Genomic DNA, 15,090 nt, shown 5'->3' on the forward strand with positions numbered 1-15,090 from the left:
AGCCACATTTTAGATGGAAGTGAAAACTCGTATAGTCGGCTTCAAGTTATTTGAAATTGAGGCATATAGTTACTGTTATTTTTGTTGTATTCTTAAAAGAGAAAGAACAATACGACCTTATAATAGCGGAACATTCAAAATAGTTTTAAAGAAAAAGCATCGAATATAATTAGTTTATGGGAGATCATTCTATTATGACTTTGAAGATGGTAATATAAAATACAGGAGATCTTTGTAAAATCATTTTCTCTTATGTAAACTATATATTACTGATATTTTTTACAAATTATCTCATAGAATGTAACTCCTACAAGCCTTAACTCTATCTTTAGTTCTACAAAGTTGTGAGAGAGATGAATAAAAGAGAACATAATTGTTTTATTTTTCTTAAATATATATAGTATTGATTGTTTACTTTCTCTTATTTAGACAACCAAATGATTTTCTATTAAATTTTGAATAAAACCAAGGTTACATTCTAATAATATATATCCATACAAGTCTAGAAACTATATGTGTGAGTTCGATGTTGCTAAAGAATATTTTTAAAATACATGCAATTTGTAATGATTGAATATTCTTTAAATATATATAGTAATAATAATAGTAAAAATGAGATGGTGGAAGGTAGAGTTTGCTTTAAGTTTGTTTTGCAAAGCAAATTCTTGGAAGTTGAGGTGCCCTCTTTCAATAACCTTGGCAAAGGGCAAAAATAATTTATAGCTTCAAGAATGGTATTACTACTTACTACTAGTATAAATAGGATATCAAGAAAGTAAAGAACACTTGCAATGCCCAAGAAAAAGAGTTTAAGTCATGTATATTGTTAATATAAAACATTATTTGTATTATCAGGTTATTTTTACTTGTTATATAAATATGAAAATATGTCATTTTTAAGATAATTTTTCAAATATAAGGCTTACCCGCAATATTTGAAAAATGCAAAAGTATTGCTTTGTTTCATGAATGGTGTTAACTACTATTACTAGCAGAGGCAGACCTATGTTATAAAGATAGGGGTTATCGTTACCCGAAAAGTTCGGCAAAAATTTCATGTATATATATATATATATGTTTTTAAAAATAATAATATATTAGTAGTGACACTATATACAAAAATAGATTTTGATTGAATGTAAAAATCCACCCAATACTTTAAAATTCTAAATCCACGTCTGAATTCACTGTCAGATGAAGAAAGTAAAGAACATTTGCAATGCCCAAGAAAAATGATTCAAAAAGAGAGATTATATCTTAGCATGCAGCAAATGCAACTTTTTAGGGCATTGAGTTTGTAATTTTTGCATGTAGCAAAGATTGAAAGCAACAATCTTTCCTTTTTCTATTAACCCTTCTCATGCTCTAACAATTTTGATGGTTCCCATGAAATTGCATGTTCTTGGGACTTGGTAGAGACTAAACAATTATTAGTCTCTCTTATTTTGGAAATAATAATAAATTTATCTTTATATAATTTGAAATTGAGCAATTTTGTTCTACGTTTGATTTCTGCTCTAATACTATCATCACCATTAGAAAAATATTTTGTTTTTGCCTGATCCACAACAAGTTCTAATCTAAGTGTAATTTTAAATTATACACAATAGTTGAGAGGTAATTTAGATTTTTTTTTTCTTGAAAAATTCGGACAACTTATTGTCTACTCATTTCACGCTGGAGCTTTATTAATAGCAAGAAAAAATATGAGATTATTTTTTTACAACAAATATATGAATATACAAAAAATGTAACCGAGAGCAAAATTGAGCAACTTTGAATAATGCAAAGACAAATTTAGATTGTTTCTTTTAACTTTTTTATCTACTCCCTCCGTATCATTTTAATTGCCGTATAGCTCAAAACTTTTATCCTAAAATAATTATAACTTTAGGAATTCATGATTATATTTGTCAATTATTTTCAACTGTACTCTTAATATTAAAAAAATTGTAGTTCTTTTTAATATTACTAAATTCTCCAATGGCATTTAATAGAGGTAACTTAATAAATTATGTCTTATATTTATTATTTTTTTAATAAACGTGAAAAAAGTTAAAGCCTTCCATAATTAGTACCTTTAAAATTCAACTACGAATTCCTATAATATTGTTTCCGAGCTGTATCTGTGTGCAACACAGTGTTTCATATTAATGTCACTAATTACCATTATTTCATTATCGCGTCGTTAACCTCGATTTACGTGCTACGAAGAATCGTAGCCACCTGATTAATACAATTTTTATTAGGATTATTATAATTAATTTTATTACACATATAATTTGCACGCTCTTTAATTTATGTAATGATTTGCAATTACCTCCCCCCCCCCCCCCCCCCCCAACCAAAAAATTAATTAGTTATTATTATCATCGTGTACGCGTAACTTAGGAACACATTAATCAATTTCGTACAACTGAAACATAGAGTATAACACATCTCTTTCTTTTAAACTAGTTAGTTTCTCGATATGTGTATTTTGAATAGTGCGGTACACAGTTTTGCAAAATAATGTAAATATTATCAAAATCGCTCTTTTTATTTAAATTATGATTTGATATTACCCCTACCCCTACCCCCACCCGATCCCCCAAAATCGTGTACGCGTAACTTAAGAACACATTAATGAATTTCGTACAACTTGAAGATACAATAAATCTCTTTCTTTTAAACTATTTATGAAGTCAATTGCCTAGATGCCTATAATTATATTCTACGCGACATGCTACAAGCAGGAATTAAGCACGATTAATTAGTATTTTAATCCCAGTTTATGATGTGTTGATGGTATTTAATTATAATATTTTGTTTCTTAGTACTTAATTAAAATTTTAAACATAGGAGGTAACTTTGTGCTTTTTAGTAAGCACGCTTTAAGATATAAGCTAAGTGCAATGTTTCCCAAGCATTACTAAACGACAAACTAAACATTCTAAACTAGTCATAAACATAATTATAATTATTGGTCTTTGAGCATTAATTTTGAAGGAATACGAGATGTCTCTTTGTAAATTTAAAAATGAAAAATAAAGGTGCAAAAGCCAATAAAAACCAAAAAAAAAAAAAGAAAATGCTATTGTATTTTTTTTCATTGCAATGTGAATTGCTTGCACTATAAAATAGCTATTAATGTAAAATGCTATTGATATATTTAAGTTTATTTTTTTGGTACTCACTCATTGTTCTGTACCTGCATTGTGGTCATGGTTAATTCAGATTCGTGTCGTCTAAGACGCATTAAAAGTAAAAACGTTCCTTGCCAATAAAAAATTCTTCCAAAGACTCCAACCCAAAACTTATTGAAGCTAGTCTTGGAAGGGTTTTAAGCTATGTTGCTTGAGATCTCTGAAAATATCGATCGATACGTGTCGAATCCTTTAAAAATAGTGTATTTTTGGAATATCCGACACACAACACGAAATCTGATATGGAGAGTTAGCGCAACATATGTTTTAGGAAGGTTAATAAACAGGAAAGAACTGAAAAAAATCACAATTATTACTAAGCAAAGATTGCAAGGTTTACAAGTCTGACAACTAACTGCCAGCAAGAATAAGATAAACACAACAAAGTAGACACAAAATCATGTGAGCTAAAAAAGTTAAGAATGTAGCCCTTTTATATTTTTGTATATTTTTTAAAAAACAATCCAAAAAATCATAGAGTTGACAATGCATGACAACAAGAACAAAACAACTAGGTATGAACTCTTCTTATAAAACATACTCTGAAAATTTTCATATCCAAAGGAACTAAGCCAGCTCATTTATTTTTAGATCCCAAGTAAATGTTTACTTAAGATCTGGGGTTATTAATAATATTAATAGTTATTTTTATTGTCATAATTATGATAAATGTCTCCTGTTTAAGCATTAGCCAGAGGAAGTAAGTTGGCTTATGTCTGCCTAATGTTTATGCTACTTGTCTGTGACAAAGGGGGAAATGGCCATTTTTTGTATTATTGAGGAATAATCTTTCTTGCCAAATCACTTCTTAATTATTACTCCTTTAGTCCTTTTTATTTGATTTTTAGCCAAAAAAACTGGTCTAAATATTTGCCACTTCAGAATATCAAGGAGACATTAATCATCTTTTTCTAATTCCACCCTTTCTATTCTAGGGAGGTATATAGTCATTAATTACTCAATTAAGTAAGAATTGAGATTCTTTAAGTAATAAATACGGTTAATTTAGTCAAATACCCTTATAATTAAGGCTATCTAAGGCAAGTTTCACACTGAACTCCATTCGAGTTTCGAATATTAGCGGCACATAAATTGTTACAGTGCACGAAAACCTTAAACGACAGATAAAAAGGACAAGAGAGAATAAGTAAGTTGGTTTGTGTCTGCCCAAAGTTAATGCTGCTTGTTCTATGATGTTAAAGACCAAAGTAGTAAAGGGGAAAACTGTCACTGCTTTGTATTATTGAGTAATAGTCTTTCTTGCCCATCACTTCTTAATCACTAACATAATCCCAGTATCTCACTGCTGAAAATAATAATAATTAGGTGATCTTAGTATATCTTGCCTGCCCCTGTCATTACTTCTCCTTATTAATAATACACCAATTAGTAGGCGAGCTAGAACTTTAACCTTATGATGTACTGGATTTTAGAACGATGATTTCAAGTATTAACAATTGAGTTCTAAATTTAATATATATATTTATTTAATGAATTTCTCAACGCGAATATACTGTTTGACCAAAAGCTATCGATAATCCGGCTATTAGCTCCGACTCTGGTACTCTCTTTGGTATGGGTTTGGGGGGTGTAGGGGGGGGGGGGTTGAGAAGACAGCACCATTCCAAGAATATTGACATTTTTCTGCCATGATGGGTGCATTATTTTTGTCCCAATGATGGCTACATAATAAATATATTACAAGGATTTAAATTGTATGAGAGTATGCCTCTTTTGCATTTATATTAGTAGTATTTAATGTTCTGTCAATTTAATGTATACTCAAATTAAAGGCATAGGTATCATGTGACACTGCGTTTGGGCTGAAAATGCAATGTACCTATGCTTCTGCAATTTAATGCAATGACATATGACAACAATCAAGGGAAAATGACATACCAAAATTCTGAAAGGTATAAGAAAATGAAAGCTAGCTCATGCCATATGGCAAGTAAGTCACATGTCCTAAGTGTGGCTGTGTGTAAAATTGGGGACCAAATTGAGAAAAGTCATTATATTACTTGAGCATATAATCACTCAAACTTCATTTTCTTCTTTTTCTTAGTCGTTTTTGCGTAAATGGTAGAGTTGTTGTCACGTAATCAGGAGGTTACGTGTTTCGAGCCGTGAAAATAACCTCTTGCAGAAATGTAGGGTAAGGTTGCGTACGAAAAACCCTTGTACTACGGTCTTTCACCGGATCCCGCGCATAATGAGAGTTTAGTGCACTGGACTGCCTTTTTTCTTTGTCCACCCCACTTACTAACAAAAAAAAACTAATATTATTTTTTGGAGTCCAGACTAATTCGAAATCGTCTCTGAGAAAACCATAAAAAGAGAAAAACACTCTATATAAAAAAAAATTCATTATCAAGGCTCGAACCGAAAATTCTGGTTAAAATTAGAGGGATCTAATCCATCGCAGTACAAACTTTGATGATGATAATACAAACATTGACTCTCTCTCGTATTTTTGTCTCATTCTATTATGTTACTTCTTTTTTTAGTAGTTTAAAAAAAATGAGATATTTAATTTTTAAATCACATAAGACAATAATTAAGATCATGGAGGTCTAAAAGCCCAACCTAGACTCATTTACTACTCTACTCCTTCTTGTGAGATAGGAAGCATAATCACATGGGAGTAGCAATCATAAAAGATGCTAAAAAGACAATGGCTGAGGATTTGGTGGAACCACTTTTAATGTATAACTCATTTGTATGTTTCTTTCCTAAGGATCTCTATCAATCTTTTTTTATATTAATATAAGGTAAAACAAAATTAATTAATTTTTTGCCCACCATCCTAAAAATTTAATGCCCTCTGACCTTGGATTTATGCATGGAATTTTGTAAAGTATTTAAGGGAGACATATCACCATTAAAATGATAATTAATATTTGTATCCTATTATAAGTCACATACATTATTGTTTTTCTACTCATGAATCAAGTGTGACATTTTAGTTCAAAATACAAAGACTTAGATATAAATGGAAATAACATGAATTAACGATTTAATTTTAAACTATATCAAAGCAAATAAGAAAAAAAATGATACAGTTTGATTTTCTTGAGTAACCGACTATTTCCACTATAAGCAAGAAGAGAAGGATCATCGTAGCTCAATGTACAACACGTTAAGCATTTTACCATGGAACTTATTTGTGAATATGATCATATTGATATTTACAAGGCAAATCTAGAATATAAAAAATTTCGGGCTATTTTTGGACTATGATACTGTAAGTTTTACAATATTAAAATGGGAAATATAATAAGATGATGAAAAATGGAATATTTTTTGGGGGTCGAAATATAAAACCTTTTTGGGTCGAAAAATGAAACTTTTTGTAGCTATGCATTAGAGGCTTTTTGATGATTCAAGAAGTTATCAACTCAAGGGAAGCCCAATAACTAGACATATTGGACCTTTTGAACAAAACTGAATTTGAAACCCCAGTTGCCACACCTCTATTATACTCCCAAAGGATATATATGTTATGGATTGTTGTGGGTTAAATAGTTTTTCCAAATAAAGTGACAAATTTGAATAAAGTTTATTTTATTTACAGAGTCGTCACTTGGAATTGATTTTTTGGGTGTTCCAAGTCACCTTTTATTTGAATCCCTAGTCAAAGGAATGTTTGACTCTATTATTATTGGTTTGCGAAAATAAAGTTCGGGTAAGGAATTATGTTGACCGGGGAGAAGGTGTAAGGATTTTTTGAGTCCCGTAGTTCTAACACGGTCGCTTTATTTACTACAACTTAGCTTGAATTAATTTTAGATAAATTGTGATTTATTGATTTTCATGTTTTATCTGTCCGCTTTTATATTAAAATATGGAATTATCTTTAAAACGAATCACGTGTGTGAACCCGTTTTGTTTATTATGCCAAAATCATGTCACGCAATTAATAGCATTTTTACAATATTTAAGGTTGTTTCTCCCAAAGTTGCGCGAACGCGTACCTTGATTTTAGTTTTGGGAATCGTAATTATGTCACGCGAATGTATACAATCACGATGATTCAATTAATTATGAGTACGCCTAAAGCATTCTAGCACATTCATGATTTATTTCTTTCCTAAGTTTGAGATTATTGTGAAGGCCATGAATTATGGAATTACTTGTGGAAGAAGTGTATGGTTTTATATATTTGAATAAATAAACCATCATATACCAATACCCTACAACCCAACAATTGAAGCCCAAACTCATTAGGGTCCATGTCTTCTCAACTTTAAAGCAAGTTTGAATACCATATTGTTAAAAACATGATTAAGCATATAACATTTAAGGTCTAACTTACATTATTATTTATAAAGTTTAAAGGCAAATAAATAAAATCGCATGAAATAATATAAAAAGAACAGAGTGTAGAATAAATATTTAATGCAAAATTTTTAATTAAATGATACTCCATGAACAGGTACAATAACTTAGACGAACGTCGAACAAGCATAAGCGACGAATAGCATCAAACCTAGTGAACGGAGCTCCAACATAATCCTCGACCTTGACTATTGACTTCACTTTTTAGTGTATAAAAAGGATGTTATGAAGTATTTTTGTTGGGTTTTGGGGAGATGACTTGATGGATTGTTTGAAAGAAAGACGAAGAAAGAATGACACGAGTAGAAATTCCCTTAGCGTAGAAGAAGAAAAAATAATTTCTCTCAATTCCCTCCTCCCTTCTTTTTTTTCTCCTTCTCCCTCTCTTCTCCTCGCATTTCTCTTTTATTTATAGATTAAAAATTTGAAATGTTTTCAGACTTATTTGTTTATTATTATTTTTTAATTTTTTATTTTTTAATTAAAAAAAATTTCCACTTCTCATTTTCTTCTTTTTTAAAATAAAATAATTCCCCACTTTCCTTTATTTTTATTTTTAAATTACCCACTTTTTTTACTTTACCTTTTTTATTTTTCACTTATTTTACTTTTCTTTTTTTTAATTTCTACTTTATTTTAATTTTTTTTAAAACAATTTACATGTACGTTTACTTTATTTTTTAATTCCAACTTTCTTTTATTTTTATTTTTTTTATTTCCACATTGTTTTACTTTTATTTCTTTTAATTTTCCATTTTCTTTTACTTTTTTTATTAAATAATTTCCATCTACTTTTACTTTTACTTTTTTATTCCATACTTTTAATTTTTCTATTATTTTATTCCCATCCAAAAATAAAAAAATTTTAAATTTATTCAGTTTTTTAATTTATTTATTTTATTTAAAAATAAAGATAAAACATAAAAATAATAGTAATAATTTGACCTTTTAAATTATTTTTAATTCTTATCCTATATTTAAAAAAATATAACAAAGCTAAAAAGAATATATATTAAATTTATAAAAATATTTAAATAGTACAAGGTGGTAAAAATTCAAATATAGTAAACAATTAGGTGCTCACAATAGTCCATGTTGCTCTTACAAATTCTAAAGAGAATTTTATATTTTTAGCCGGTTCTAAGAATAATAACCCAAAAAATGTGTATTGTTTGTATATATTGGTATTATATGCTTATAATATATGTATTTATATACTTTTTGGCTAGCGAATGCAATTAGTTTCGGCCGACCGACCAGTTTTTTTATTTTGTCCAATTCCAAAACACATGTTCAAACGTTTCTTGATCCATATATAATTGGATGAGAGTATCAATTCAGTGGCATATTACAAAAATTTAACGCAAGTAATGTTGGTATATGGTTAAAAACTCACATTCTTTCATCCATAAAAGAAAAAAAGAGCAACAATTAAGAGCTTATAAATAAGTCGCATCCAATCAGAATTATATTCGAATTAAATCAAGAGGAGACAAATGAAAGAATTTTAAAAATCGAATATTTTCATTTTATATATATATATATATATATATATGTACGTTTTATATGTTATATGCAAAAATGATTATAAATTTTATACACTTTTTCGTCTATCGAATATAAATAGTTTCTAGCGCATGCTAAAAGTGATAATAACCCTTTATTAAAGGAATTTTTACATTCCTATACACTATTTGAAACTTTATTGCCATTCCTACTCAGGTTTTAATTTAATTACATCCTATATACAAATTTACCAATTATATACACTTTAGAAATTAAATGAGTATAACTTTATATTATGAATCAATTATTTCCCATCCCTATTCTCTCTTCCTCTCTCTCTCTCTCTCTCTCTCTCTCTCTCTCTCTCTCTCTCTCTCTCTCTCTCTCTCTCTCTCTCTCTCCTGCTCTCTCTACGTCGCTCTCTATCTCTCAATCTCTAATTCCAGTAATATAGAGCAAAGGAAAACAGAGCAACAATTCCACCATTGACAGCCATTAAAAAACTTTGAAACTTTGAATTCGAATATAGGTTTTCAAAAATCATTATTTGTTTGGATTGAGTGTTGTTACAAATAATTGAGAATATTGTTTGAAGTTTATATCTCAATTTTGAGGGTGTTTTGGTGAAGATTAGACTTGATTTTGGCTGAATTTCAGATTGAAACTCGAAGAAGAAGAAGATGAAGAAGAAGAAGAAGAAGAAGACATGATATACATTATACTTACGAAATTGTAGTAAAGTTATGTAAAATTATAGGTAAATTGCATTCTGTTGTTTATATATATTTTTTAATTTAAATATTGTATGAAAGTTGAACAATATTGTATAAATTTTGTATAAAAATTATATTTAAGTTGTATGATATTGTAGTTGTATATAACTAGGTATAAATAATATATGAAAGTTGTAGATAAGTTGTAGATAAGTTGTATAATATATAATTAGTTATATGAATTTTGTTTTTACTATTTATAAATCAAATACAAAATATACAAGACATATTGTATAAAACTGTATTTGAGTGGTATGATATTATAGTTATATATAATTGGGTAGAAATAATGTATGAAAGTTATAGATAAGTTGGATAATATATAATTAGTTGTATGAAAAATATTCACGTTGATATTAGAAAAATAAATTTGAGTTAAACTAAAATAAATTTCCTAACTTTGAGTTGTTTGATTAATGACTTTCCATTACCTACCTTAAGCTGAGTCACGGGATTTGACCGTTTGATTTTCAGTTTCGTTCTTGTTTCAATGTGAACCTTTTTTTGTGCCTTAAAAGGCAAAGGAGCAGGTCTATCAACATCAAAACTTTTGCCAAAATTCCAAACGATTTTCACAGGTAAAGAATACTACTACTGTAAATAAAACAAGTTCAGAGCAATTGACCAAATACTGAAACCTCCTGTGGTTATTCTTTGATTTTTTCCCCATGTTTGTGAGGTCATCTTCTTATATAACAAACAAATATTTGTTCACCTTTTCTAATATTAATTTGTAATAAGAAAACAACTTTGAATGGTTTATTGAGTAGACACATCTGTTCATAGATCCCAAGGGTTCAAAGCAGCTGCAGGAGGGATCCCGTACCAATATTCCGGAGAGAAGAAAGAGAAGAGGAGAAAAAAAAAGGAAAATGGTGTAACTAAATTCTTTGATTGAAGACACTAATAATGGTCTGAGAGTCTTTTAAGGTGGAATGTATATATTTTGTAGATAAAACTTATTTAGGTCGGGTAATTAGCAAAACACGAATATTTTTAGTAATAAAGTTTCAAATAATGTATAGGAACGAAAAAATTCTTTATTAAATAGGAGATACAACATAACTGCGTCTACCATTTGCTTCAAACCTTCTCTAAGATGGTACTATGTGGCCCTGATCATAGTTAGGCCCAATAAGAAAAGGGATCTTCACAAATAGCCGACCATAATCATTGTTTACTTTTTCTAGCCATATATATAAATTATACATTGATTATACATAATTATACATATATAATACATAAATTATGCATATATTATAACTCCACCGCTATTTCTAGTTTAAGCGTTTGGATTGACGGTTATTTTGGTTAAATCTTCATATGAAAATATCATCTAAACATAGGCCCAATAGGAAAAATCTTTTTCAATTGTCTAACGTAGGCCCAATAAAAAATCTTTTTCAATCGTCTAACATAGGCCCAATAACAAAAAAAAAAATTCAATCGTCCAACCCGGTTCATCCGCTCGGTATTGCATTTAGGGGTTGTTTGGTTCAATTATTTGATAGGCAAGGATATCCCATGGGATTAGGGATCCAATTTTCTATATGGAATGCTAATGCTATCATTTTAATATGAAATTTATATCGGTACCGGCTAATATCCAAAACTAAACATAGAAAAAATACTTGAAAACCATTTTTCTCCTCCGAAATAGACCGTTCCAAATATTCCAGAAAATTCTTACTCCCATTGGAGCATTTGTATCGATATTCTTAATTCTATTCGAAATTAATGTCCTTATCACGATAAAAAAAATAACACCTTAGGCAGTTAACAACTGTTTTTCATACTATGACCGATAAAGTATCTTGTAACTACTTTAACTAGTACTAATAATTTTGATTCATTGAACTAATAATAATCTCCAACTTACTTAGAAATGAAACATAACTATTCTTGTTTGTTGTAGCTTACAAGAAATTTATTAATATGCATAATATACTTAAAATTAAATAATACTCCTATTACCTAAATAAGTTTACACTAAAAGTTAGATATGTTGATATAGTTCTTTAACCTCATGTCAATAAGTTTGAAATGAAAAAGTTAATTTGCACTTTAATGTAAACCGAAAGCATTTTAGTATTTGTAAATACTTATAAAATATTACTATTAATTTAACTAGTATTCAAGTGAAATACTGCTTTTCACACTCTTTTCAACTACAAGGCTAATGTCTAAAATTTCAATTATATCCTTTTATGGTGAGTTATTATACTTAATATTATAAGATTATTTTTGTAAATCGATATTGTATTCATACTTTTATAATAAATATAAATATAGATAGATATATAGATATCTACTACTAATATATAAGCGAGGATAATCAGGGAGCATTTTTGTCGTTTCATAATGTTTCTATATTCCATTCATACTCTACCCTACTGACGGGGATAAGCAGGTAGTCTCGCTTAAGGTTAGATTTGAAAATCTGTCATGCACAATATTTAATTAATAACGTGAGGTCCATTAAAATTCTCATCACATGTAGTATTAATTTGTACTTTAGTGTCTATTTGATATTCACGTGGCTAAGGTTACTTTAATGACTATTGAGATTATTTAACTTGAGGGACTGTTGGATTTAGTTTAAATTCAGTATATGTAAATTAACCCACCATATTTAAAAGTTCAGAGACTACGTACAAATACTTAACTTGAAATTTTATGTTGAGATCTTACATAAAATTTTAAAAACCTTTTTTTGGTTTGGACATTTCTATGTGATTAGATTTTTAAATGGTCTTTATTTAATTACATAAAATATAAATTATTGCATAGAGAGTAAATCCATAACATATGAAATAAAATTATAACTGTATACAGTCAAAATAGATTTCGGCCTTCTTACGTTCGATCGAGTTCGAGTGTTAAAGAGTCGGAATGAGTCGGAACGAGATTTTTGGGAGTTAGCTTCGAGTTCGGTATTAACGAGCCTCGAGCCCAAAGGTCGTTCAAGGAGTTGTCTCGATAGCTCTATCGAGCCCGTGACCGAATCGATCCGCAAGGCACTGCTTCGAGGTCGGAAATGCGCGACGCCCATCTCGAAAGTTGAACTCGAGCCAAGACCGAAGGACCCGACCCAGTAACGAGTTCGAGCCAGTATCGAGCCCACAAACAAAAGCCGTTGCGACCGCACCAAGAGAGAGAATCTTGGCAGAAATCAAGGAAGATACAAGTCATCATGGGCCTTCCACTACATGCCTTATTTTATTGTCTTTTTTTTGTAATGACCCTTTTCTATAAAAGGGGGAACCCTTGTAAGCTAAAGGGGAGAGACAAAAAATCACTTCTCTTATTGAAAGACGTCCATTTGTGTTACTTTGCTTTATCTCATTCATTCTCATTCCCTACTATTCGCATTCTCATAAGCTAAGAATCTAAGTATTTCTACTTCTCCTCACGATTTATGTCAAATTGTATCGCATACCCTTAGAACTATACAAAAAATCTAATGTTATCCGATTTTTTCGCTAAACAGTTTGGCGCCCACCGTGGGGCTAAGGGTAATAACGATCGTTTGACATAAATCTAAAGTATACGCCAGCTTGCAACTTTAAATCAGCAATGGCTTTACCTATCGACCATGAAGCCGACCTTCAAGATGAAACCAACAACTTGGCACCTGGTGCCGGAAGGCCACTTAACAATGGCATCGAGGCTCGAATCGAAGTACCCAAAATTCGAGCCGAAATACCATTGGACGTCAATTCAAAAATAGCTTTGGAGGCGAATCAGCGTTCCGAACCGGAAAGAAGCATTGAGGGCGGTACTCGATCCGTAGCCCAAGACACCCAAAACGCGGGGTAAATCGGGGCCAGCTTATGTATGATCTTCGAGATGCTACAAGCCCAACAAATAGCGATAGCTCAGTTACAGAGCCAAACTCGCGCACAAAGCAGGCCGATTCCCAATCCACTTCGAGAAATCACCCCAGAACAGAGCCCGCCATAGTGAAATCAAACGAGCAAGAATCGGGGACTGCTCCCGGAATTACTAAATTGCTCGAAGAACTCACAAAATGAGTCGAAGCCAACGACAAGAAAGTGGAAACATACAATGCTATGGTAGGTCAAATCCCGGGGGCTCCACTAATAATAAAAGGGCTTGATTCGAAAAAATTCACACAAAAGCCTTTTCCCTCAAGCGCGGCACCGAAACCAATCCCCAAAAAATTCTGTATGCCCGAAATTCCCAAATATAACTGTACCACCGATCCTAACGAACATGTCACCTCTTACACATGTGCCATCAAAGGTAACGATTTGGAGGACGATGAGATCGAATCCGTGTTGTTGAAATAGTTCTGGGAGACCCTCTCGAAGGGAGCAATGATATGGTATCACAATTTACCTCCAAATTCCATCGATTCTTTTGCCATGTTAGCAAATTCGTTCGTAAAGGTACATGCTGGTGCCATAAAGGTTGCAACAAGGAAATCAGACCTCTTCAAAGTAAAGCAAATGGGGAAAGAATTGGTGAGGGAATTCACATCCCGATTTCAAATGGAACGCATGGAATTACCACCGGTCACAAACGATTGGGCCATACAAGCTTTCACCCAAGGGTTGAACGAGCTAAGTTCAACAACATCACATCGGCTGAAACAAAATTTGGTCGAGTATCCAGCGATAACGTGGGCTGATGTACACAACCGATACCAATCAAAAATTAGGGTCGAGGATGATCAGTTGGGAGCTCCGTGTGGAACCGAACTTCGGAACAGGACAACTACCAAGAATCAAAAGGAGATCGACACAGAGAAAAGGTCGAACAGAGATCGATATCGACCGTATGTCGCAGATCGGGTGAACAACGGTTCAGCACGCAATATAGTTCGGAACAATCGAAGGATTGATCGAGGGCAAAATTGTCGGGGACTTATGAGTAAGAGAGGCTTTGATAAATATGCCGATCCTATAGAAGCACCTCGACTATGAGAATATAACTTCAGCGTTGGTACATTCGCTATCGTGTCGGCTATCGGACGCATCAAAGACACTAAATGGCCTCGACCCATGCAAACTGATCCTGCCCAAAGAAATCCCAATCAAACGTGCGAATATCATGGTACCCATGGCCACAGAACGGAAGATTGCAGGCAACTAAGAGAGGAAATAGACCGCTTATTTAACAAAGGGCACCTTCGGGAATTTCTGAGTGATAGGGCGAAGAACTACCTTAAAAATAAGGATTCCAGCAAGCAAAACAAGCAAGAACAACAATAACACGTCATTCACATGATCATCGGCGGCATCGATACCCCTCAGGGACCGGTG

This window comes from Nicotiana tomentosiformis, chromosome 6 (assembly GCF_000390325.3).
Source record: "Nicotiana tomentosiformis chromosome 6, ASM39032v3, whole genome shotgun sequence".
In the NCBI taxonomy this organism is placed as follows: Eukaryota; Viridiplantae; Streptophyta; class Magnoliopsida; order Solanales; family Solanaceae; genus Nicotiana; species Nicotiana tomentosiformis.